At 39.6% G+C, this 23,594-nt stretch overlaps 1 long non-coding RNA gene across 1 annotated transcript in view; it reads left to right on the top strand.

The window, feature by feature from the left end:
- Positions 1-19,789, top strand: part of LOC112605408 — a 29,480-nt gene extending 9,691 nt beyond the window's left edge. The window contains exon 3 of the long non-coding RNA XR_003115409.1: positions 19,246-19,789. This is a non-coding gene — a long non-coding RNA (uncharacterized LOC112605408). The remainder of the gene's footprint in view (positions 1-19,245) is intronic.
- The last annotated feature ends 3,805 nt before the right edge of the window (positions 19,790-23,594 follow it).

Genomic DNA, 23,594 nt, shown 5'->3' with positions numbered 1-23,594 from the left:
TACCTCCACAAACAGTGTTTGAACTTTGACATTGCATCCACATCCTCACCAGCACTTGGTATTGTAAAACGTAAAATTTTCTTTTTTTCTTTTTTTTTTTTTTTGAAACGGAGTCTCGCTTTGTCATCCAGGCTGGAGTGCAGTGGTGCGATCTCAGCTCATTGCAAGTTCCACCTCCCGGATTCACCCCATTCTCCTGCCTCAGCCTCCCGAGTAGCTGGGATTACAGGCGTCTGCCACCATGCCCGGCTAATTTTTTGTTTTTTTTTTTAGTAGAGACGGGGTTTTCCCATGTTGGCCAGGATGGTCTTGATCTCCTGACCTCGTGATCCACCCGCCTTGGGCTTTCAAAGTGCTGAGACTACAGGCGTGAGCCACCGCGCCCAGCCAACATAATTTTTTCAAATCTCATACCAGTATAGTAATTACTAAGTGTTCTTTTAATTTGCATTTCTTTGATTATTAGTAAGGTCAAGAACCTTTTTATGTTTATTGACTATTCAAATTTCCTTTTTATAATTAATTAATTAATTAATTTTTATTTTTTTGAGACGGAGTGTCGCTCTGTTGCCCAGGCTGGAGTGCTGGAGTGCAGTGGCGTTATCTGGGCTCACTGCAACCTCTGCCTCCCAGGTTCAAGCGATTATCCTGCCTCAGCCTCTCAAGTAGCTGGGACTACAGGTACACGCCACCATGCCCAGCTAACTTTTGTATTTTTAGTAGAAATGGGATTTCACTTTGGTGGCCAGGCTTGTCTTGAACTCCTGACCTTGTGATCCGCCCGCTCTTTGGCTTTCCAAAATTCTGGGATAACAGGTGTGAGCCACTGTGCTGGGCCTCAAATATTGTTTTTTAAAGTCTAGCCTTTTGTTCATTTCTTTTTCTTGCTTCTCCTTCTTCTTTCTTCCTCTTTTTTTTTTCTTCCTCCTTTTTTTTTTTTTTTTTTCATTTATTTTTTTTAGCAATTTGCAGAAATTATACTATAACTGGATTGTCATTCTTCTTTAATTACTTGAGTTGCAAATATTTTCTACCAGTTGGAGGTTATCTTCCCACTATCTTTGTGGTGTCTTTTGATGAACAAAACTTCCTAATTTTAGTATAGTCTAATTTTTCATTTTATTTATTACAAAGTTTACTTTTGGTGTCTTATTTAAAAACTCTTATACACCAAGAAGATATTAACTAAAATATTTTATCTTTACTTTTCATATATAGGTGTTTAGGATTAAATAACTGGATTGATTACCTGTATATGTATATGTAGATAAAGGTAAATTTTAATTTTTCTCTAAAGAGTACCTGATTCTGATAGCACAATTTTCTTTTGAAATTTTGTTATTTTTTCCACTGAACTACAATGCAACTCAATTATATATCAGTTGTCCTGGTATGTATTGTTGAGGTTCTGGGTTCTCTGTTTTGTTTGATTTTCTCTGTTTCTACCTTTTAGCCTATACCAGGCTGTTTTAATAATAGTAGCTTTATAATAATTTTTAATAATTAGTAGAACAAGGTCCCCTCCCCCCAGTTTTCTTCTTCATGCTTATCTTGGTCAAGAATAGCCAACACTTTAATAGTTTCACATGAATTTTAGAATCAACTTTCAATTTCAAAGCACTCAAACATACACGTACATGCACATTTCTTTCCTCACTTCTCTCTTCACCCTCCCTGTGCCATTCACACACAACAAACTTGAGATTTTGGTATTTATTCTATTGAATATATAGATCAATTTAGGGAGAATGGACATCTTTATTACTGGAGTCTTTTAATCCCGTATAGTCTACTTTGTATTTATTTACATTAAAAATCTTTAAAAGCAGTGTTATTTTTTCCGTAGAGTTTTTTTATTATTTTAGTAAATTTTTTCCTAGATAATCCATATTTTATAAATGGTGTTTTAAAAATGTCACCTTCTAGGTAACTGTTGCTAGTATATAAAAATGTAATGGTTTTTATATGTAATTTTATATCAAATATTCTTGGTAAACTTGATTCCTGTTATGTATCTGAACAACAGTTTTATTTTTTCCAAATCTTTATCCTTTTTATTTCTTTGCAGTATTGTCTAGGATCTCCAGTATATTGTTGAATAAAATTAGTGATAGTGGATATTTTTGTCTTATTTGTAATCACAAAGGGGATACTTTTAGTATTTTACTCTTAAAAATGGGACTTAATATATATTATATATATGATTATGTATTTTTTTAAAAATTATTTATTTTCCCCATAAGTTATTGGGGTACAGGTGGTATTTGGTTACATGAATAAATGCTTTGTGGTAATTTGTGAGATTTTGGTGCACCCATCACCTGAGCAGTATGCACTGCACCACATTTGTAGTCTTTTATCCCTCATCCCCCTCTCACGCTTCCCCCCAAGTCCCCAAAGCCCATCGTATCATTCTTATGCCTTCGCGTCCTCATAGCTTAGCTCCCACATATCAGTGAGAACATATGATGTTTGGTTTTTCATTCGTGAGTTACTTCACTTAGAATAATGGTCTGCAGTTTCATCCAGGTCACTGCAAATGCTGTTAATACATTCCTTTTTATGGCCGCATAGTATTCCATTATGTATCTATGTGTGTATATATATATAAATATGTAAATCACAGTTTATCCACTTGTTGGGCATTTGGGTTGGTTCCACGATTTTGCTATTGTGAATTGTGCCACTACAAACATAAATATCCAAGTATCTTTTTCGAATAATGACTTCTTTTCCTTTGGGTAGATACCAGGTAGTGGGATTGCTGGATCAAATGGTAGTTCTACTTTTAATTCTTTAAGGAATCTCCACACTGTTTTCTATAGTGGCTGTACTAGTTTATATTCCCACCAGCAGTGTAGAAGTGTTCCCTGTTCACCACATTCATGCCAACATCTACTGTTTTTTTTTTTTTTATTTTTTGATTGTGGCCATTCTTGCAGGAGTAAGGTGGTTTTGATTTGCATTTCCCAGATCATTAGTGATGTTGGGCATTTTTTCATGTTTGTTGGGCATTTGTATAACCTCCTTTGAGAACTGTCTATTCATGTCCTTAGCCCACTTTTTGATGGGTTTTTTTTTTTTTTTTTTTTTTTTTTTGCTGATTTGTTTGAGTTTGTTGTAGATTCTGGGTATTAGTCCTTGGTCAGATGTGTAGATTGTGAAGATTTTCTCCCACTCTGTGGGTTGTCTGTTTACTCTGTTGACTGTTCCTTTTGCTGTTTAAAAGCTCTTTAGTTTAATTAGGTCTCAACTATTTTTCTTGGTTTTTGTTTCATTTGCTTTTGTGTTATTGGTCATGAAATCCTTGCCTAAAACAATATTTAGAAAGGTTTTTCCAATGTTATCTTCCAGAATTTTTATAGTTTCAGGTCTTAAGTTTAAGTGCTTAATCCATCTGGAGCTGATTTTTGTATAAGATAAGAGACAAGGATCCAGTTTCATTCTCCTACATGTGGCTAGCCAATTATCCCAGCACCATCTGTTGAAAAGGGTTTCCTTTCCCCACTTTATGTTTTTGTTTGATTTATTGAAGATCAGTTGGCTTTGGTTTATTTGGTTTATTTCTGGGTTCTGTATTCTGTTTCCTTAGTCTATATGCCTGTTTCTATACCAGTACCATGCTGTTTTGGTGGCTATGGCCTTATAGTATAGTTTGAAATCAGGTAGTGTGATGCCACCAGATTTGTTCTTTTTGCTTAGTCTTGCTTTGGCTATACAGGCTCTTTTATGGTTCCATATGAATTTTAGAATTGTTTTTTTCTAATTCTGTGAAGAATGATGATGGTATTTTGATGGGTATTGCCTTGAATTTGTAGGTAGCTTTTGGCAGTATGGTCATTTTCACAGTATTGATTCTACCCATCCATGAGCATGGGATGTGTTTCCATTTGCTTGTGTCATCTATGATTTCTTTCAGCTGTGTTTTATAGTTTTCCTTGTAGAGGTCTTTTGACTCCTTAGTTAGGTATATTCCTAAGTATTTTTGTTTGTTTGTTTTTTGCAGCTATTGTAAAAGGGGTTGAGTTCTTGATTTGATTCTCCGCTTGGTTGCTGCTGGTGTATAGAAGATGGGAAATTTGCTGAATTGTTTTATCAGTTTTAGGAGGTTTCTGGAGGATTTCTTAGGGTTATCAAGGTAAACGATCATATCATCAGCAAACAGTGACAGTTTGACTTCCTCTTGGCTGATTTGGATGCCCTTTATTTCTTTTTCTTGTCTGATTGCTCTGGCTAGGACTTCTAGTACTATATTGAAGAGGAGTGGTGAGAGGGGGCATCCTTCTCTTGTTCCAGTTCTCAGAGAGAATGTTTTCAACTTTTCCTCATTCGGTATTATGTTGGCTGTGGGTTTGTCTTAGATGACTTTTATTACATTAAGATATGTCCCTTGTATGCTGATTTTGCTGAGAGTTTTAATCATAAAAGGATGCTGTATTTTGTTGAATGTTTCTTCTGCATCTATTGAGATGATCATGTGATTTTTGTTTTTAGTTGTGTTTATGTGGTGTATCACATTTACTGACTTGTGTATGTTAAACCATCCCTGTATCCCTGATATGAAACCTACTTGATCATGGTGGATTATCTTTTTGATATGTTGTTAGATTCAGTTAGCAAGTATTTTGTTAAGGATTTTAGCATCAATGTTCATCAAGGATATTGAGCTATATAGTTTTCTTTTTTGGTTATGCTCTTTCCTGGTTTTGTTATTAGGGTGATGCTGGCTTCATAAAATGAATTAGGGAGGGTTCCTTCTTTCTTTATCTTATGGAATAGTGTCAAAAGGATTAGTACCAATTCTTCTTTGCATGTCTGGTAGAATTCTGCTGTGAATCTGTCTGGTCCTGGACTTTTTTTTGTTGGTAATTTTTAAATTACCATTTCAATCTCTCTGCTTGGTATTGGTCTGCAGGGGGTGTCTAATTCTTCCTGTTTTAAGCTAGGAGGGTTGTATTTTTCCACCTCTTCTAGGTTTTCTAGTTTATGTGTGTAAAGTTGTTCATAGTAGCTATGAATGATCTTTTGTATTTCAGTGTTGTCAGTTGTAATAACTCCTGTTTCGTTTCTTAGTGAGGTTATTTGGATTTTCTCTCTTCTTTTCTTGGTTATTCTTGCTAGTTTTTTTTCTTTTATTTATCTTTTCAAAGAACCAGCTTTTTGTTTCATTTATCTTTGTTTAAATATGGTTTTTTTTGTTTTTATTTCATTTAGTTCTGCCCTGATCTTAGTAATTTCCTTCCTTCTGCTGGACTTGGGTTTGGTTTGTTCTTGTTTCTCCGGTTCCTTGAGGTATGACCTTAGAATGTCAATTTGTGATGTCTTTTTGATGTAGGTACTTAGGGCTGTGAACTTTCCTCTTAGCATCACCTTTGCTGTATCAAAGAGGTTTTGATAGGTTGTGTCATTATCATCATTCAGTTCAAAGAATTTTTAAATTTCTATCTTGATTTTGTTTTTGATCCATTGCTAATTCAAGAGCAGGTTATTTAATTTCCATGTATTTGAAGAGTCTTTTTTTTGTCATATTACTAGGCTTGGCTTCCTTCTCATTTGGGTAGGCTCCGTCAGAGGGAAGGTCTAGGGTGAAGGCTGCTGTTCAGATTCTTTTGTCCCACGGGGTATTCCCTTGATGTATTACTCTCCCCCTTTTCCTGTGGATGTGACTTCCTGTGAGCTGAACTGCGGTGATTGTTGTCTGTCTTCTGGGTCTAACCACCTAGCGTGTCTACCCAGCTCTGGCCTGGTACTGCGGGTTGTTTGCACAGAGTCCTGTGATGTGAACCGTCTATGGGTCTCTTAGCTGTGGATACTAGTGCCTGTTCTGGTGGAGGTGGCGGGGGGCGTGCAATGGACTCAATGAGTGTTCTTAGCTTTGGTGGTTTAATGCTCTATTTTTATGCTGGTTGGCCTCCTGCCAGTAGGTGGAGCTTTCCAGAAAGCATCAGCTTTAGTAGTATAGAGAGGGACTGATGGTGGTTGGGGTCCTAGAACTCTGAAGATTATATGCCCTTTGTCTTCCGCTACCAGGGTAGATAGGGAAGGACCATCAGGTTGGGGCAGGGCTAGGCATTGAACTCAGATTCTCCTTGGACTTTGGGTGGATCTTGCTGTGGCTGCTGTGGGGGATGGGAGTGATGTTCCCAGGTCACTGGAGTTGTGTACATAGGAGGGTTATGGCTGTCTGCTGAGTCATGCAGTTTGTCAGGAAAATGGGGGAAAGCTGGCAGTCACAGGCCTCACCCAGCTCACATGCAAAATGAAGGGGTGGTCTCACTCCCACTGTGCTCCCCCCAACAGTCCCTGTCTGTTTCCAGGCAGAGGGCATGATGGAGTGCCTGACGGGGTTGAAAACCTACCCTAGGCTTTCCACCTCCCAGCTACCAGAGAAAAGGGCTTGGTTCTTCCCCTGCCTGTGGAGTCCGCATGCCAGATTTGCGCCCTCCCCTGAGTTCTGGCCAGGAGGCTTCTTGCCCCATTCAAATTGTTAGAGAGTTCAGTTAGAGATTTCCTTCTCCCTGTGGAGTTGTAACCCCTGCTCCTCTTTCAATGGAACCCTGCGGTGTTAGGCAGGAATAGCCAGCTAGGCGACCCAGAGAGCGCCCACAGCCTTTCTGCTGCTTCCTCTATCCCTGTATTTCACTCGACTCTAAATTGGCTCAGCTTCAGGTAAGGTCGGAAACTTCTCCCACAAACAGACCTTCAACTTCTCCAGTGTGTGTTTGGGAGAGGAGGGTCTCCTTTTCCCACCTCTGCAGTTGGGGCACTCACAGTATTTGGGGTGTTTCCTGGGTCCTGCAGGGGCAGTCTGCTTCCTTCAGAGGGTCTGTGGGTCCTCTCAGGATTGCTGGTTTGTTCTTGCAGTCGATCTGGAGTTAAAATTCACACTGCGAGCTTCCGTAAACTGTTCTGTCTGGAGCTGCAATGTAGTCCTGCCTCCCATCTGCCATGATGATCTCTCTCTCTGTTTATGTATTTTTGAAATTATTACTTTAAAAATTAGTTAAGAATGTTCCCTTTTCCTATTTTTCCTAATAGTTTTTACTTTAAATTATTAAAGGATTAAAACACTATCAAATGCTTTTTAATGCAGTTACTGTGATAATCACATGATTTTTCTCTTTTGCTGTCTTAATGTGTTGGATTATGTTAACTAATATTTTTAGTGTTAAACCAAACTTAATCATGATGTATTATTCTTTTTATACACTGTTTTATTTTGTTTTCCAAAACTATGCTTAGTAATGCATGCAGTACTCTTTCCTTGAATGCTCCTTTTATATTTTGATATCAAAGTTAAGTTAGATTCATGCTCAGGATGTAGAAAAAGTTAGGAAACATATGAAAAAGCAAGAAAAAAAATACAGCTTCAAAGACAAAGCAATCATCAGATCAGAATAAAATATGGCACAAATGTTGGAATTACCTGACAGGGATTTAAAATAAGTATAACTAATACTTTAAAGGATCTAATGGAAAAAGCAAACAACATGCAAGAGCAGACAGATAATCTCAGTAGGGAAATGAAAATGACAAAAATCATCACATGGAAATACTAGAAATAAAAAACACAATAAAAGAGATGAAGAATGCCTTTGTCAGGCTCATCAATAGACTTGACACATCTGAGGAAAAAAAACAGTGAATTTAAAACTAGATCTACAGAAATTATTCAGACTAAAATACGAAAAGAGAAAAATGAAAATGAAACAAAAGCATCAGAACAGACTATTCAAGAATTCTGTGACAATATCAAACATTTAAACATATGTATATCTGGAATTCTAGAATGGGGGAGAGGAGGAGGAAAAAGAAGAAGAAGGAGGAGAAAGAGGAAAAAGAAAAATTGGAAGAGGAGGAAGAAGAAGGAGGAGGAGGAAGAGCAGGAAGAGGAGAAGTGAAAAAAATGGGGAAGGGGAAGAATAAGAGAGGAGGAAGAAGGGGAAGAAGAGGAAGAAGAAGAAGAAGAAGGAGGAGGAAGAGGAGGAGGAAAAAGGAGAAAAAGGAAGAAGGAAGACGAGGAGGAGAAGAAGGAAAAGGAAGAAGAAGGAGGAGGAAGAAGAAAGGGAAGAGGAGGAGGAGGAGGAAAAAAAAAAACAAACCCAAAGCCGAATAACTTGAAGTCTGATGTTCGAGGGCAGGAAGCATCCAACATGGAAGAAAGATGTAGGTCAGAAGACCAAGCCAGTCTAGTCTTTCCGTGTTCTTCTGTCTGCTTTTATTCTGACCATGCTGGCAGCTGATTAGATGGTGCCCACCCAGACTGAGGGTGGGTCTGTCTTTCCTGGTCCTGACTCAAATGTTAATCTCCTTTGGCAACACCCTCACAGACACACCCGGGAACAATGCTTTGCATCCTTCAAGCCAATCAAATTGACACTCAATATTCACCATCACATGGAAAGTCTTGATTTTTCAGAAAATTTTTGATGACTTGGAGTTCCTTTTTATTCTTCCTATGTATAGTGTCATCTTGATTACACTTATTACATGAACAAACCTCGACAAACCCTAGTTTGTAGCTGGCTGGCACCTCTTAACTTTCAGAGTGAATGACTATTTCATCACTGTTATATAGGGCATAGGTTTCAAACCAAAATGTTTAAATGATGGGTCAGTGAATGTACATGATGGAAGCATGCAGTGAGTATAACAGACTTGATATTCTCTTGGTGTATATCCCCACTTTTCATAGTGACACAAATAACAGAGGAATAGTTCTCTATTACAAGAAAAACAGCAGCAGAAGCATGATGGTAAATGGCAGCTGGCATTGGGTCTCAGTGCCAGGGAATCAATATGGAATGGTGGCAACTGGCAAACTGGAAAGCACATGCCTTGTCTAAAGGGAGCAATTGTTATTAGGCAAGCTGATTGTTGCCAGGTGAATGGATAAGCCTGTTTAATAGATCTAGTTTTCAGGAGATGTCTGGAAATCAGGGTATATATGTGAAATCTCTCATTTTGAATATGCTATCAACTAACTTTTTTTTTTTTTTTTTTTTTGAAAGAACAGTTGAGGCAGGAGAACATAGGTGGACCAAATAAGAACTTTGTGTTTGCTAGTTTTCCTGCAAGCAGAGTTATTCTCATGCAGAACTTTTGAAATGGAATCATATAATCAACATACAACTGAAAAGATCAAGGCTTAGTTTAGCAGAAAGTTGAATGACACATTATTAATCATATGATATTTGTTGTTTGAATTAAAAATGCTTATATGCTCTCCTCCCAGCATTTATTTCAATTAGTGACTGATTTGGTTCAGAAAGTTGAATTTGAGTTTCTTCTTCAGGAAAAAGTGAAAATTATTAGAAGTAATAGGTTTAGGGAAGAGACTAAGTCCCATTTGGACATCATAAGGTGGAAACAACCTTATTTTCATTTAGGTAAGCAAAACTTTGGTTTTCTTTAAGCAACATAACAAGAGAGGTTGTCATTTTCCAAGTGTGAAATATTAACCTGACAGGGCTAGGGGACAAATATCAAAGTTAACATATGGGTTACATTTACATGTTTTCTTTCATCACTGTCCTGAGAAACTGTAAGTGATTTTCAGCTATATGTTAAAGCCTGTCTGTGTATATAAGAGCAAGACTTCAGCAAGTTTGTTAAGTGCCTCCTTCAGTTTTGTTCCAGAATAGTGGGAACTGTTTGTAGAAGGTATGAAACCATGAGAACTCTGAATCCTTTTGTGTCAATGTTTTGATTAATACGTTGTACAGGATCTAGTATACTGAGAATAGGAAGTAACTCATTCTTAGCTCTATAATTTTTTTTTTTTAGATGGAGTCTTGCTCTGTTGCCCAGGCTGGAGTGCAGTGGCATGATCTTGGCCCACTGCAACCTCTGCCTCCTGGGTTCAAGTAATTCTCCTGCCTCAGCCTCCCAAGTAGCTGGGATTACAGGTGCATGCCACCGCACCCAGCTAATTTTTATATTTTTAGTAGAGACGGGGTTTCACCATATTGGCCAGGCTGGTCTCGAAAACCTGACCTTGTGATCCACCTGCCTTGCCCTCCCAAAGTGCTGGGATTACAGGTGTGAGCCACTGCACTCGGCCAAATTTTTTTTTTAACTAAAAGTATGTGTGTGCGTGTGTGCGCGCACAGGCATGTGCGCATGAGGGTAGAGATAGGAGAAAAGGAAGACTGTGATGTAGTATTTAATGTATTTTTATATTTAAAATGGGTTTTTGTAGACAACATATAGTTGTGTCTTATTGTGTATCCATCTGACAATCTCTGACTTTTCATTATGTTTAGATCATTTATATTTAAAGTGATTAGTGACACAATTGGATTAATATCTACTTTATTTATAACTTTTCTTTTCATCACTTTTTCTTTTCCCCCATTTTTTGCTTTCTTTCATTTTAGTTGAAAATTTTATATAATTTTTTTCCTCTTTTTGCATACCAAGGATACTTTTAAAAGTGTGTTTTTACACTTGCCCTATATTTGCAATATAAACTTATTTACTAATTTAATTCCATTTTCAAATAACACTACCTCACTTCATGTGTAGTGCAGATATCTAATCATAACAGAGTATTTCCAATTCCTGGGATGTAGACTTTTTTATTTCATTTGTTCAACAAAATTAATGTAGGATAGATTCTATGTCAGGCACTGTGCTAGTTTTGAAGAGTACATTGGTACGTTGTAACACTGTCACAGTCTGCCCTTGTGGAAACTGTTTTTCAACGGGGAGACTGACATGAATGAATCTATCACACAGATACAGATTGATACATGCTGATCAGCTTTATTTAGTCCTAATGCAGGCTTGCGACTGAGGGCAGTTTGGAATCTCTTCTTCTGGGAAACTTCTCATTTCACTGGCCTCATGTCTCTGTAGCCATTGGTTTTCCTGAAGATGACAGAGAAAAGCTAGATGATTTCTTGATCAAGAATTCTGAGAATCCTTATTTCTGGACTGAATCAGTTTTTGAAGGGCACAGGGAAGTATAAACTGTCTTGTCTTTTTTTTTTTTTGAGACAGAGTCTTGCTCTGTTGCCTAGGCTGGAGAGCAGTGGCGCCATCTCGGCTCACTGCAACCTCTGCCTCCAGGATTCAAGCGATTCTCCTGCCTCAGCCTCCTGAGTAGCTGGGACTATAGGCACCTGCCACCAAGCCCGGCTAATTTTTTGTATTTTTAGTAGAGGTGGAGTTTCACCATGTTAGCCAGAATGGTCTCGATCTCCTGACCTCATGATCCGTCCGCCTTGGCCTCCCAAAAGTGCTGGGATTACAGTTGTGAGCCACCACACCCGGTCTATAATCTATCTTTTCTTTTGACAGTTTTATTCTCACTACCCGCCCCACTACCCCAATTCCCCCCAAATTGGATTACTCTAGAACGTTTCTTTCTCTTCTCTTCTCTCTCTTCTACTTTTCCTCAAATCTGTAATAACAAGTAGTGGCAGGAGGGTTGATGAGTTTCACATGGGAAATGGGTACATGGTTTGGGTCCTTCTTTTTTCCTTTCCCTAAAATGGACTTAAAGCTTATTTCAAATGAAATAATTTGCATAATTTTTATGGGGCATTTCTGAATTGGTAGCATGATAGAATAACCAGTTTCATGCAAATGGTAACTGTGAAACTGATTATTGCTGTGAAAAAAGTAATCTTTATTTTTCTATAACTCACTTTACCCTGACTTTGGGCTTCTATATATTACGCCTGATGCAGAAAGCTTAATCTTGTTGCCTTTTTCCTTCATCACCGAACTTGGATTGTCATTCTTTTATTGCCTTCTTTCCTCAGCATTGATGGTAAGTTGTATGTGGGCAGCTGATACTCTGAGATTGTTAGAAAAAAAATGTTTTTATTTATTTATTTATATATTTTTAACTCATCCATTTTGTTACTATTCTGTTACCTTTGAAATGTCACGTATCCCTTTTGACCCTTGGGCATGTCATCCATCCACTCTGGCACATATCCCATCCAAGATGGCACTTTCTTGGATCTGGTCTTTGCTGTCTGTCACCACGGCACCCATCAGAGGGGTCTCCTTTTTGTATCCATCACCATGTCTGCTGTTCATTCTCCAGACTGTGAGGGAGAGGTGAAAGGAGTGCAGGGGAACCTAAACACCCTGACCAGCACTTCACAGGAGCATCATCAGGGTAACTTCTGGCTCATCTCTAATGGTCTATAGAGTTTTTCGAAAAAGGCATTGGCTTTATGGGTTAGGGTATTTATGTTCAAATGATTTTTTTTTTGACCATGGTGAATTATTTATCTTCTTGAACATTAGTTTCTCCGTCTATAAAATGAGTGTAATAAGATCTACTTCAGTGAATAACTGTAAGTTTAAATGAGATGCTATTTGTAAATTACGTGATATACTTCCTGGTCCATAATAGACTTATGTTCAACTTCTACCCTCTAACAATGATCTGTAGGGTCTTAAGCAACTTCTTTTCTCTGGTTTTGAATTTCTTCCTTGACAAAATAAGGTCTATGGTAAAGGTGGGAAGGAAGGGTGGGAGTGATGAAAAAGAGGAAGCCATTAAACCAAGTAATATTTGAGGTTCTTTCCATTTTTAAAGTTCTATGATTCTTAGTTGAGGGGACAGAGGGAGTCTGTTTTATTAAGAGAAGTAGCCAGCCCCCTGGAACATAGAGCCAGCCTTGCCATGCACTTCTGTGTGATTCCCTGGCTCTGGGATTTCAGCAAAGGCCTTGGCCATGTTCTGGAGCTACAGAGTTTCCCTGGCTGTAGCTGGTCACTCACAGCATTGGGTGCACAGAGAAATGATGACTCTGCAAATGAATAAAAACAAAGATGCTATTTTTTTTTTAGAGGTTCCTAGGCTATCTTCCTTCTTACTTCCTCCCTCAAACAGAACTTTGAGAGCATCAGGCATTAAGACATTACTACCAGCCAGGCATGGTGGCTCACACCTGTAATCCCAGCACATTGGGAGGACAATGCAGGATTGCTTGACACCAAGAGTTCAAGACTAGTCTGGGCAACATAATGAGACTCCCTCTCTACAAAAAATTGAAAAAATTAACCAGGCATGGTGGCCCATGCCTATAGTCTCAGCTACTTGGGATGCTGAGGCAGGAGGATTGCCTGAGCCCAGGAAGTGGAGGCTGCAGGGAGTCATGATCATGCCACTGCACTCTACCCTGGGGGACAGTGAAATCCTGTCTCAAAAAAAAAATCTACTGCTATTCAGCTACCACTTGCTGCTAATTTTCCGTGAGTCTCCTTTGTGCCACTTGTGTTCAACTTATGGCAATGTTTTCTGAGAAACACAACCCTGTGACTGAGCTGAGCATGGGGGCTTGCCAGGTAATAGTTAGCCTGACTTGGGTGGAACAGAGCCAGGCAGAGCCTGAATCATGCCCCTGACATTTGCTGGCTCTGTGACTTTGGAAAAACTTCTTATCCTCCCTGATACTTAGTTTCCTCATCTACAAAATGGAGATGTTGGGTACCATGTACGATCAAGCTCAGTAGTAGCACAGAGAGTTGTAGTGAGGACCAGTGAGATAATGCCTGGGGCATTGTAAACCTGAGTCCTAATTCTCATCCAGGAGAAGACTGCCCTGGTGGCGGTTGCAGCTCTGTCACTTGTAGATGGGCTCTGGAGCAGGGAGTGGTTTCTGAGCTGTGCCCCCTTTCCTGTGGTCCTCACCGCTGTCCTGAGGCTTGCTGTTCCTGGGTTGCACTGAAGGATTACAGCTTTGGGTTCCCTTCTTCCTGACTCACAGGGCCTGGGCAGGCCCCTTCATTACGTGATTTGTAGTCATCATGATCATCTTACTCGTGAAAAAGAAGCATGCTTTAAAATCATCTGGGGCCCTGTTGAATGGGTAAATACTTTCCTCACCAAGGATTTCTAACCTGGCATCCAAGGACTTTGGGCTGCAAGTCTGTGACTCCATGAAGTGGTCAGTCAAATTTTGATGTGAAAGACCATTTTTCTGAGGAGAGGTCAATGTTTCCCACAGTTTCTCAAAGGCAGCTGTGTCTCCGAAAAGGCTGCAGGCCACTGTTTTCCCAGCACAGTACGCTTTGTTGATAGTAAAAGTGCATTTGACATGTTAAAAATCACACCTTGTGGGATGAGCAGAACTCTAAGAGGATCCTGGTGGTGAGGCCTAGAAACCAGGAGATGTGAGAGGAAGGCTATGCAATGGCCCAAGTGTGAGTGACTGGCCTCTGTCATCCTCCAGAGTGACTGGAAGGCCGTTCTTTCACTGAAGATCAATTGAAGTCTACATGCTCCAAATGCAAATTATTTGGTGGTGACCTCCTAGGACAGCATGGAAAAGATAATTATTTTTTGGACTTAAAACTACAAGGGAGCTTAAAAATTACCTAGTGTGTGACACAAAGGAGGCCTCAAGAGGTTAAGTGACTTGCCAACAAGCCAATGGCAACCTATGGCTTGACTTGTACTCTCCTGACCTCCCTTTCCGTCTTCCTTTTCTGGGAAAATTCTTGTAATTATTAGCTCCTGCAGACTCACAGATCATAAGTAGTTGGCTATTAGGGAAAATGCACAGAAGTCTTCAAGAAACCATAGGAAAACTGTAGAGATCATCTGGTAGCAGAAGGCTGAAGCAGGGGGACTGCCTGAGCCCAGAATGGGGAGGCTGCAGTGAGCCATGATTGTACCGCTACACTCCAGTTTGGGTGACAGAGTGAGACCCTGTCTAAAAAAACAAACAACAACAACAACAACAACAACCGCACAGAAAACTTATGGCAATTGAATTCTGGCAATTGAAGCTGCCAGAATTTAGAATATCTCCTGTTTTCCCTATGATTAGACTTCCTAACCTGGTTTAAACAGTTAACAATTCTGTGACAAAAAATTTATTTTTTTCTGACTATAAAAACAAGGTGGGAATATATAATAACAGGAAATTTTAAAAAGATGAAAGAAATCATTTGTAACCTCATAACCTTCATAACCAAGGGGTAACCCCTCATCGTGACTTGGAATGTTAACTTTTGATTTTCTCTTTATGTGTGTGTCTCTCTCTCTTCCTGTAGCTCTTTCTCTGATGTAGATTTTGATCATCCTGTGTCAAGTGCACTGCATCCTGCTTTTTTTCATTTATCATTATATCATCAAATATCTTCCATGGCATTAAAGAAACTTTAAAAAATATCACATGTAATGGTCACTGGGAGGCCATTGCATGACTTGACTTTGATCCCAGCTTAATTTAAACTTGACCCTGTGCCTGGGCATGTGTATCCATGGATATTGATATTCTAAATAGTGCTGTGATGAACATCTCCACCATAAATCCTTGTTCATACCTCTTATGACTTCCTTGGGGGCAGATAACTGGAAGTTGAGCTACTTGGGCAAGAGGCATGACCTTTTCCAAATCTCTTGATATCTACTGTCAAATTCAGAGACACTTTAAATGTGGAGAAAAGGTCAATGGAAAATGCTCTCCTCACACTTCTTTTACGAGACCGATTTACTGAACTTGCTGACCCAAACCAAATTTTCTTTCCCTAACTTTAACATATCTGGAACTTGATAATTATTAAAAAGAATCCTATGTATATGGTAGATGCTCAATGAGGTGATTTCCTATACATTCATAAGGCAATTACTGAGCACTTACTGTGCTGAACAATGAGGGCAGTTGAGGATAAACAGATGATGAGAAAAAGCAACTCCCTAAATGATGATGTGTTTGAATGCTATTGCTGACTGGGTGGAAACTTTGGCTTCTAGGCACCATCTATGCCTTAAGTGAGGTTTCAGAGGCTGTTAGGATTATTTATTGTATTTATTTACACAGTTTATTTCTTTGAGTATTTTCCTGACCCTCCCTCAAGTCTGAAGAAGTTATGTATGATCTCTCTCTCCCTCCTTCCATATGCTTTTCCCTGCTTGCTGGGAACAGTATGGAAATACTTAGTTTACTGAGTGGTATTTGGAAAAAAAAAAATATATATATATATATATACACACACACACATATATATATATAAAATAATTTGCCCTTTTTTCCAGAAAGACAAAATGCTTACCCTTTCTCCTGTCTCTGTCTGCTTTTACCAAGGGCACTGAAGTTTTAGAAGGGTGCAGTAATTCATTTGTTCCCTACAGTAAGTCAGGGAGCATTTAGGAAATAGTCCTTTCCTCCCATTATGCACTCTACTCTCCTTCCCATTTCGTTTTCCTTCCTGCCTAATGGTACTTATATTATTTGGATGGAAAGGGGGCAATTACCCACATAAACATGACCACTATAGCGATAAAAGTCATCTATAATGTGATAATGGGTGAATAACAAACTAAACTTCTTTCCAATAACACCAGCCACAATCTATGTTTAATAAGGTTAATGTCTTCATACTGCTATTGGCTGAGGCTAAGAATGCCAAGGACAAAAGAAAGACCAGCCGGAACCATGATTTTCAGAAATGACTGAACCTGTTTAGCATGCAAGCCCAGGGAAATGGCAAAGCAGGTGATGTTTGGATGAAGCCAACCTCATTTTTTGAGCTTAGGCGTCCAGTCCAATCTGGGAAGCCCCATGTCTGCTGAAGAAAGGTGTAGGCTTTGTTTATTTTTTTTTGTATTTTTAGTTTGCTTGTCTAAGAAGAAAGCGAGCATGTGCCTTTAATTACTTTATCTTTAGGTGTATCCCTTTGCTAGAATCCAGTTTTACTGAACATTTAGAATGTCTTTGCTCTAAAAGCAAAAACTTGTTTGAATAAGGACTAATTTTTCAACATGTAGACAAATATTTGAATAACTGGTGGAAATAATAAATTACTAGCAGAAAGTGACTTCATTGCTCTTTAAAGCAAAAAAGCACCCTTGGGAATTTCAAAGAAATGACTCCATTTTCATATCACTCCCTGTGGTAGCCATTTGATCTTGCTCTGGGGTAGACTGGGATGCAAGTTTATTTTTAATAAGAGGGCACCTACACATTTTCTCTGGGAAAACAAGCAGAGGAATGGATATTGGGTGAAATCAACCAAGATCTCTAAAAGTAATGATTATGTTTTAGTTATTTTCTTCAAGCAAAACTTGCTTGTAGGCACTGCCTTGAAGCAGTGTTGTTCTTTCCAAGAAGTTTAACGAGTGCTCATTATTTTGGCCATTTGCACTTTCCTGTTTCTCAGATTCCAACTGCATAATCCAATTACAGTTTGTGGATCTGGTTGGAAACTGGGTCAACAGGGGAATTCAGATTTTGAGCCATGTCAGTTTTGGGGAGAGAGAACTATTGTTGGATCCAGAATGGTGTTAAGAAGCAAGCCTTTGACAGAGTCAGGCCATCTGGTTTAATCTTGGTCTAGTTCATCCCAGTTTCGGGTTCTAGGACAGCAACTTAGCCATTCTTTGCATAAGCTCTCTGGGTCTCAGCCCTTCATTTATATGAGTGTCTGCCTCATAGGGTAAAGAAGGGATCTGAATGAAACCATGCACATGAGGTGCTTGGCATATGGCAACCGATGAATCTGTGTTACCTGATACTATTACACTGAAAACACAAAAATGGTAATTTTCTTGTTTCAGGATCGGCAGAATAGCACTCAGTAGATAAAACCAATACATCTGCAATCCACGTGTGGCTTTTTCTCTAACCTCACACACATGCAAACCACTCCTCACACATATCACTGAATTTTCTTTCTCTGGTGCACAGACGTTTTTACATGTTGCCTCTAGAGTAGGTTAAAAAGTTTATATTCTCTTTTAAGATGTTTTCCTTTTATCTGCCCAGTGATAATCATTTCCTGTACTCTATCTACGACATCATTTTCAAAATATGTTAGTGGCTGGTTTTTCTGGCATCAAGCCGATATTGCTGGCCTGAAGTTTCTAGAATCAAAACGTGGATTTCACAAAGTCTTTTCATATCACTCCCTGTGGTAGCCAGGGAAGGTTCGGCATGAGATGTGTACACAAAATATAAAGTACACGAAGTTGAGCATCCTAAAACACATACCACCTTGCCACTTGGATGAAGTCCAAGTTTTGTTGCATTTTCTGGCATTGAAGCCTTTTGGACTGGCGCCCAAACCCCGCATGTTTCTCTACCTGAGGTCTCTGGACGTCATCCCCTTTAGGCTTCATGAGTTCTTCCACGTGCCAGAAATAAATGCAAACTTTTGCTTGTTTGGGCATTTTTCTATGAGGACTTGTTAGATTTCGTTAGATTTTCAACATGGGCTTTGACCTAAAAAGGATAAACATCTTTGTCTTACCTGAACCTTCCTTCCACCCTTCTCATGCTGGCATCCCACTGCTGTCTGTAGCTACATGCTCATCTCTACCCCAGGGTCTTTTCTCACAATATTTAACATATTCTGCTTTCCGACGTGCCCACCACCCCCTGCTGCATCAGCATTTGATACCATCATTTGTTCTGTGACCACATCCACATTTTTTGGTTCATCCTCTTATTACCTGAACAATTTTTTTATCTAATATTTTTTCCTTCAAATCAACTATTCACTTCAATATGTTTAAAAAAGAAACTAGTGGATAGGTAACAAAAGATAAGTATGAAAGTTGGAGAAGACTATGGCCTCAGAGAAAAAATATTTCTATTGAAGCAGAAATAAAAGCCAAAGACTGGTGATGTCAGAGGAGAGGAGAGGATGTCAGAGGAGGGGAGACCCAGAGAGGATTGCGTGTGGCGCTGGTCATCTCTATTCTAGGGGATGAGAGCAAAAATCATCAAGAAAAAAGTGGGAACTGGGGATGGGCAGCAAATGAGGGAGTCTGGCTGACGTGTGGGAAAGGAGCTGGCACTCGTGTGGGAGAGAAAATGTATGTAGGGCAGGAGTGGGAAGGAGGGGAGCTGGGAGACAGGATTCCAGAAATGGACACAAAGTGTTGGGTGAAAGATAGTGCCTAGGGTGAGGCTGTAAATGCAAAAGTTTTGGAAGCTGCAAAAAGATAGAGGCTGAAGAGGGCTAATGGGGGATGGGTGAATATGGAGGCGAAGGTGGTACAGACTGGAGGCTAAGATTTTAAAAAGTGCATTTTATAGAGGAGGGTGTGGGGAGGGAGTGCAGAATGTCCCAGAATAGGGGTCTGGGGAGCTGGGAGAGACACTGTGAAATGGGCAGGGGCAGCGTGTATGTATGTATGTATGTATGTGTGTGTGTGTGTGTGCGCGCACGTGCGTGTGATGGGGAGAGGATATGAAGAAAAAATGGGAACCATTTTCTTAATGTTGAAAACTACTGCGTTACAGTCTGTTCTTAAATCTGGTACAGAAATCTGAAGACCCGACTTTACTATTGGCAAAGACAGATAAACACTCTACAAATAGTGCTTGAAAAATGCCACTGTTTGGTTCAGATGGTGAAGAGGAACTCAGGAAGCCCTGGCAGTCTCTAGGAGGCTAGGGCAGTGGTTCTCAAATGATAGGGTGTACAGAAATTCCCTGGAGGACTTGTGACAAAAAAGATTGCTAGGCCTACCCCCAGGGTTTCTGATTCAGCAGGTCTGGGGATGGAGCTCCAGTATCTGCATCTCTAGCAAGTCCTCGGTGGTGCTGATGCTGCCGGCATGGACCAGTTTTGAGAACCATACTTGGAGAAGCACTTGGTTAGGAAAACTATATCTGTTACAGATTGATCAAAAGGCTCTTAAGTTCCTTTTGTACAATAAATCACTGCAATATAAAATGAGGTAAATGAACATGCTCTTTGAACTCTAAACTTCTAGACCAATATAAAACATTCTAAATGTGAAATGGAAACATTTACAGTTGTTATTGATTCTCATCAATGCAATGGTCAATAAAGATAAGAATCATGTTTTCAGTCTCCACTCTTGATTTTCTGCTTTGGTATGGATTTTTAGTTTGTTTTCTTCTGATATGCTGTGATTTCAGATTTAGTTTATGGTGGTGGCCCCTTTATGGCATGAAGGAAGGGGGAATGCAGGGGAAGGCCAGGGAGATTTATATCCCCGAGCCTTGGATTCAGTACAATTTTATAAGGATGTGATATCCTTATATCCGTGATCCTCCCTTCTAGCCAGTCAAGGGCAGGATAGCCAGTGGTGAGGGAGAAGTCTGCAGATGTGAGCCAGGATGCTCTTTTGGCCTGATAGCCATACTGTGGGTGTCTGTAGAGCTCTCCTCTCTGCCTTCTGCTCACCGTGGTGGCTCCGGCCCTTCCTCTTGGTCTAGGCCTGAGCTTGGTATGCTGGGAAGACACTTTGGGGGAAGGATAGGGCCCATTCCCAGAGCTTAACCAGAAAAGATTTGACTGTGTCAGAAACTACTGCATCTCCTTGTGCACGTCTCATGATAAATTCACACAATGTGCTTACCTTGATAGATGCTGGCAGGGTAAACAAGAAGCTTTTAAATATTAGCATATATTTCACATTTTTCCTTGTTCAGCCCAGACAGAGTTGTCCTTGCTCTTGATAAAGGATTCCAGGAATTGAGGCGATGATTAAGAGAGTTGTTTAATCATGAAAAGGGAAATGGTCCAATCAGTAACTAATAAAAATAAACAACAGGCAGGATGATGGATATTGACTTCTTAGTGCTCCTTGTTTTCAGCCATCAGTGACCTGAGTATGTTGTTTGCTATAGCTGTCTGTATTTGATGTATCTTCTGTAGAAAAGAGAAAAATACAGATAATTAGGGCACATCAGACTCAGAGATTGACTGCTCCGGGGTAGAGCTGCCAGATAAAATACAGGATGCCCAGTTAAATTTGATTTTCAGATAATGAATAATTTGCTGTATGGGACATACTTATCCTTTTGAAATTCAAATTGAACTGGGCATCCTGTATTTTTTATTTGCTAAATTTGGCAGCTCGACTTAAGGGGGAACTTTTGTTTCGGAAGCAGCCTCGATCGACACTCAAGACTCAGTTACCACTTGTCCTGCTTTGCTTCATCCAGAATGGTGACATTCTGTAAGTAGAAAGATGCAAATCTGCAGGTGATATTTATGAATTTAGGTTGACCTTAAGAATTCAGATTCATGATCTTAGAGGAGGAAAAAAAAATCAAGGCTGGTATTGACAGGAAGCCAAAAGTGACCCTTTCTGCCCTTTTTATGGCCGTCAGCTAATATCATCAGTTGGACACAAGCCGTAACCGTTGAGTAACAGACGGGCCACCTATGGATTAGCTGTGCTGCATTCAACACCTCTTTGAACAATAATTATAATCTGTTGGGTGGAAATATCAATTTAAAGGTCAAGTGCTTTCATAAAAAATGTGATTATTCAGTATTTTATACTTTGAACCAAAGCACACACCAGAATTCACTGTATCACTGTCTTCTGTACAGCGCATATATGCTGAGAAATGGATTGCTTAATTATATGATTATCTGTCTTTAGGGAGGATATGTGAATGTGAATGGAAGCCGCCAGGAGAGGTACATTGCTTTACTTGTGATCCTTAATCTATATCTATAGCCATTACAGGTTACAAGTTGACTTTTAAAACAAATATCTAAAATATAAATTACTTTTACAATGCAAAGTAGGTGTTTTGGTGTAAAAGAGCTCCTTTGGCTGAAAAATGGACACATTACATGAGTGGGGCTCCAGGCTAACATCATTCTTTTCCCTTCCTCTGGTTTTTAGCAATAAGCCAGTCAAGAAGTGGGGATTAGGGGAAGACCCATCCTCCTAATTAACCAGGGCCAGGAAAAAGGCCATGCAGTTAACCTTTGCAAGTGAATCACCAAGTAAAATAATAGAAAGACTGTCTTGTAGTGCATGAGAGTCCCAGGAAAATCGATGGATATCCCAGGAGTCATAAGAGCCAAAAGACTGGAGATGTTAGGGACGTGTAGCAGCCAAATGCCATTAGTCTGTGTGTTTCCCCCATCCTCTGGGGTTTATTGTTGAGAGGGGGTTCAGTGTGCGGGAGAAAATTAAGACTGTAATGTAGGTGTAAGCTAAAAATACAGCAGGGAAGCTGGGTCCAGCTACAGTGGCACATGAGGTAGGTGGTGAACGGGCAACCAGGTACCAACAGTTCTTCCTTCCCAAATCCAGCTCCAAATGATACCTTTGGCAAACTATTCCAATGGCCTTCTGATTTTTGGGCTAGTTTGGCTTTAACTTTGTATTTCATAACAAAAAATAGGAAGTAGTTGCAAAGAGTAGAAAAAAGAAACAAAACACTTGACAATTATGTTGCATTATGTCTCTTGACCAAAGGGTTCCATTGGCTGTTCAATCTTGAAGATAAATGCATTGCTTCTGCCCCCAAGGGCATCGAGTGACTTTGAACATCCTGTGCAGGGTCATTTCCTAATATGTGACATTGACTCCCCCTCTCCCATCCTGTTCTTCATGGAATGCAAATAATATATGCATGTGTATCTATAAATCAAATTCATCTAATTAATTCCTTATCTCCATGAACTTATTTACAAAATACAATTTGCCAAGGAGCAGGAAGATCTCACAAAGCTGAAAATATTTTATGATCCAAAGATGAGCACCAGAGACAGGAGAGTAATTCATTCTGTGAAGATTGCCAAGAAAAGCTTGTTTTGAAATCCCTGTGCCCGTGATGACATCATGCCAGGTGAGGCATCCACCTTTGGAAACAATAGATAGACATTTGCTCTTCTCAAACTCTGCTGCCTGGTTTCAAAGGGCTTTTTATTTTATTTTTTGCCTCTTTTGGCTCTGAGTGGTGGTAACACATGGTAAATCTTTAACTTCAAGTGTCCTTCTGTGGTGACCAACTAAAATATTAGCAAAATAAATGTTTTATGGGAAAATGTTGGCAGGAACCCCAACAGAAACAGGTGGTATTGGGTTATTTCAATATAATGTAATGATACAGCCAGGTTTCCATCTGGACAGCATGTGGTTGGGTCTGCTCAGAGAGTATCAAAGAGTGTGAGTATGCACTGGGGAAGGCAGCGGTGCACAAGTGTGCAGCTAGATGGCTACTTTACAAAATAATAGTCTGGGTTTCGGGTCCTCTGGGTTAAATATTTTTACTGTCAAAATCTGAATTTCTTCATAAAATATTAAAGGCGAAGCAAACCTCTGACATGCAATACTGAGCGGTGTAATTATAAGGCAGTTCCTGGAAACCAAAGAGAGCGTGCATTAAAGTGAGGCGTTTATTATAAAAGAGTTCATTACCCTTGGAAGCAAAGACGTGTTTTAGAGGGAGCCTCGGAACAGAGAAGCTTTTTTTTTTTTTTTTTTCTTTTTTTCTTTTTTTCTTTTTTAGCAAGGCTTACTCTACTGTGAAAAAAGCTGAGCTGTGTTGGTAAGAATACAATTAGAAAATAAAGACAGAATGGGATTAGTTGACTGCTAAAGACCTGATCGTGATCCAGAGCTAAAAAGAAGTATCCTTAATTTACCACCAGGGAAGACTCTCCCTCTTCCATAAAATTCCTGCTTCAGGCACTTCAAAACACATGGAATTAGGAACACTTGGAACATTTGGTTTTGCACTCAGCTCTCCTCACTGTATATTCATGCTAAGCTCGATAATAAACTCTTGGCTCAGTAACTCCCTGTATGAATCCCAGAGAGGGGAATCAAATTATGGCTATGTGCAGAGGTAGATCCTCTTCACAGGTAGAGACCTTACTCCCTGGCTCTC

This window comes from Theropithecus gelada, chromosome 13 (assembly GCF_003255815.1).
Source record: "Theropithecus gelada isolate Dixy chromosome 13, Tgel_1.0, whole genome shotgun sequence".
Taxonomy (NCBI): domain Eukaryota; kingdom Metazoa; phylum Chordata; class Mammalia; order Primates; family Cercopithecidae; genus Theropithecus; species Theropithecus gelada.
This window is presented reverse-complemented; position numbering and strand designations above follow the sequence as displayed.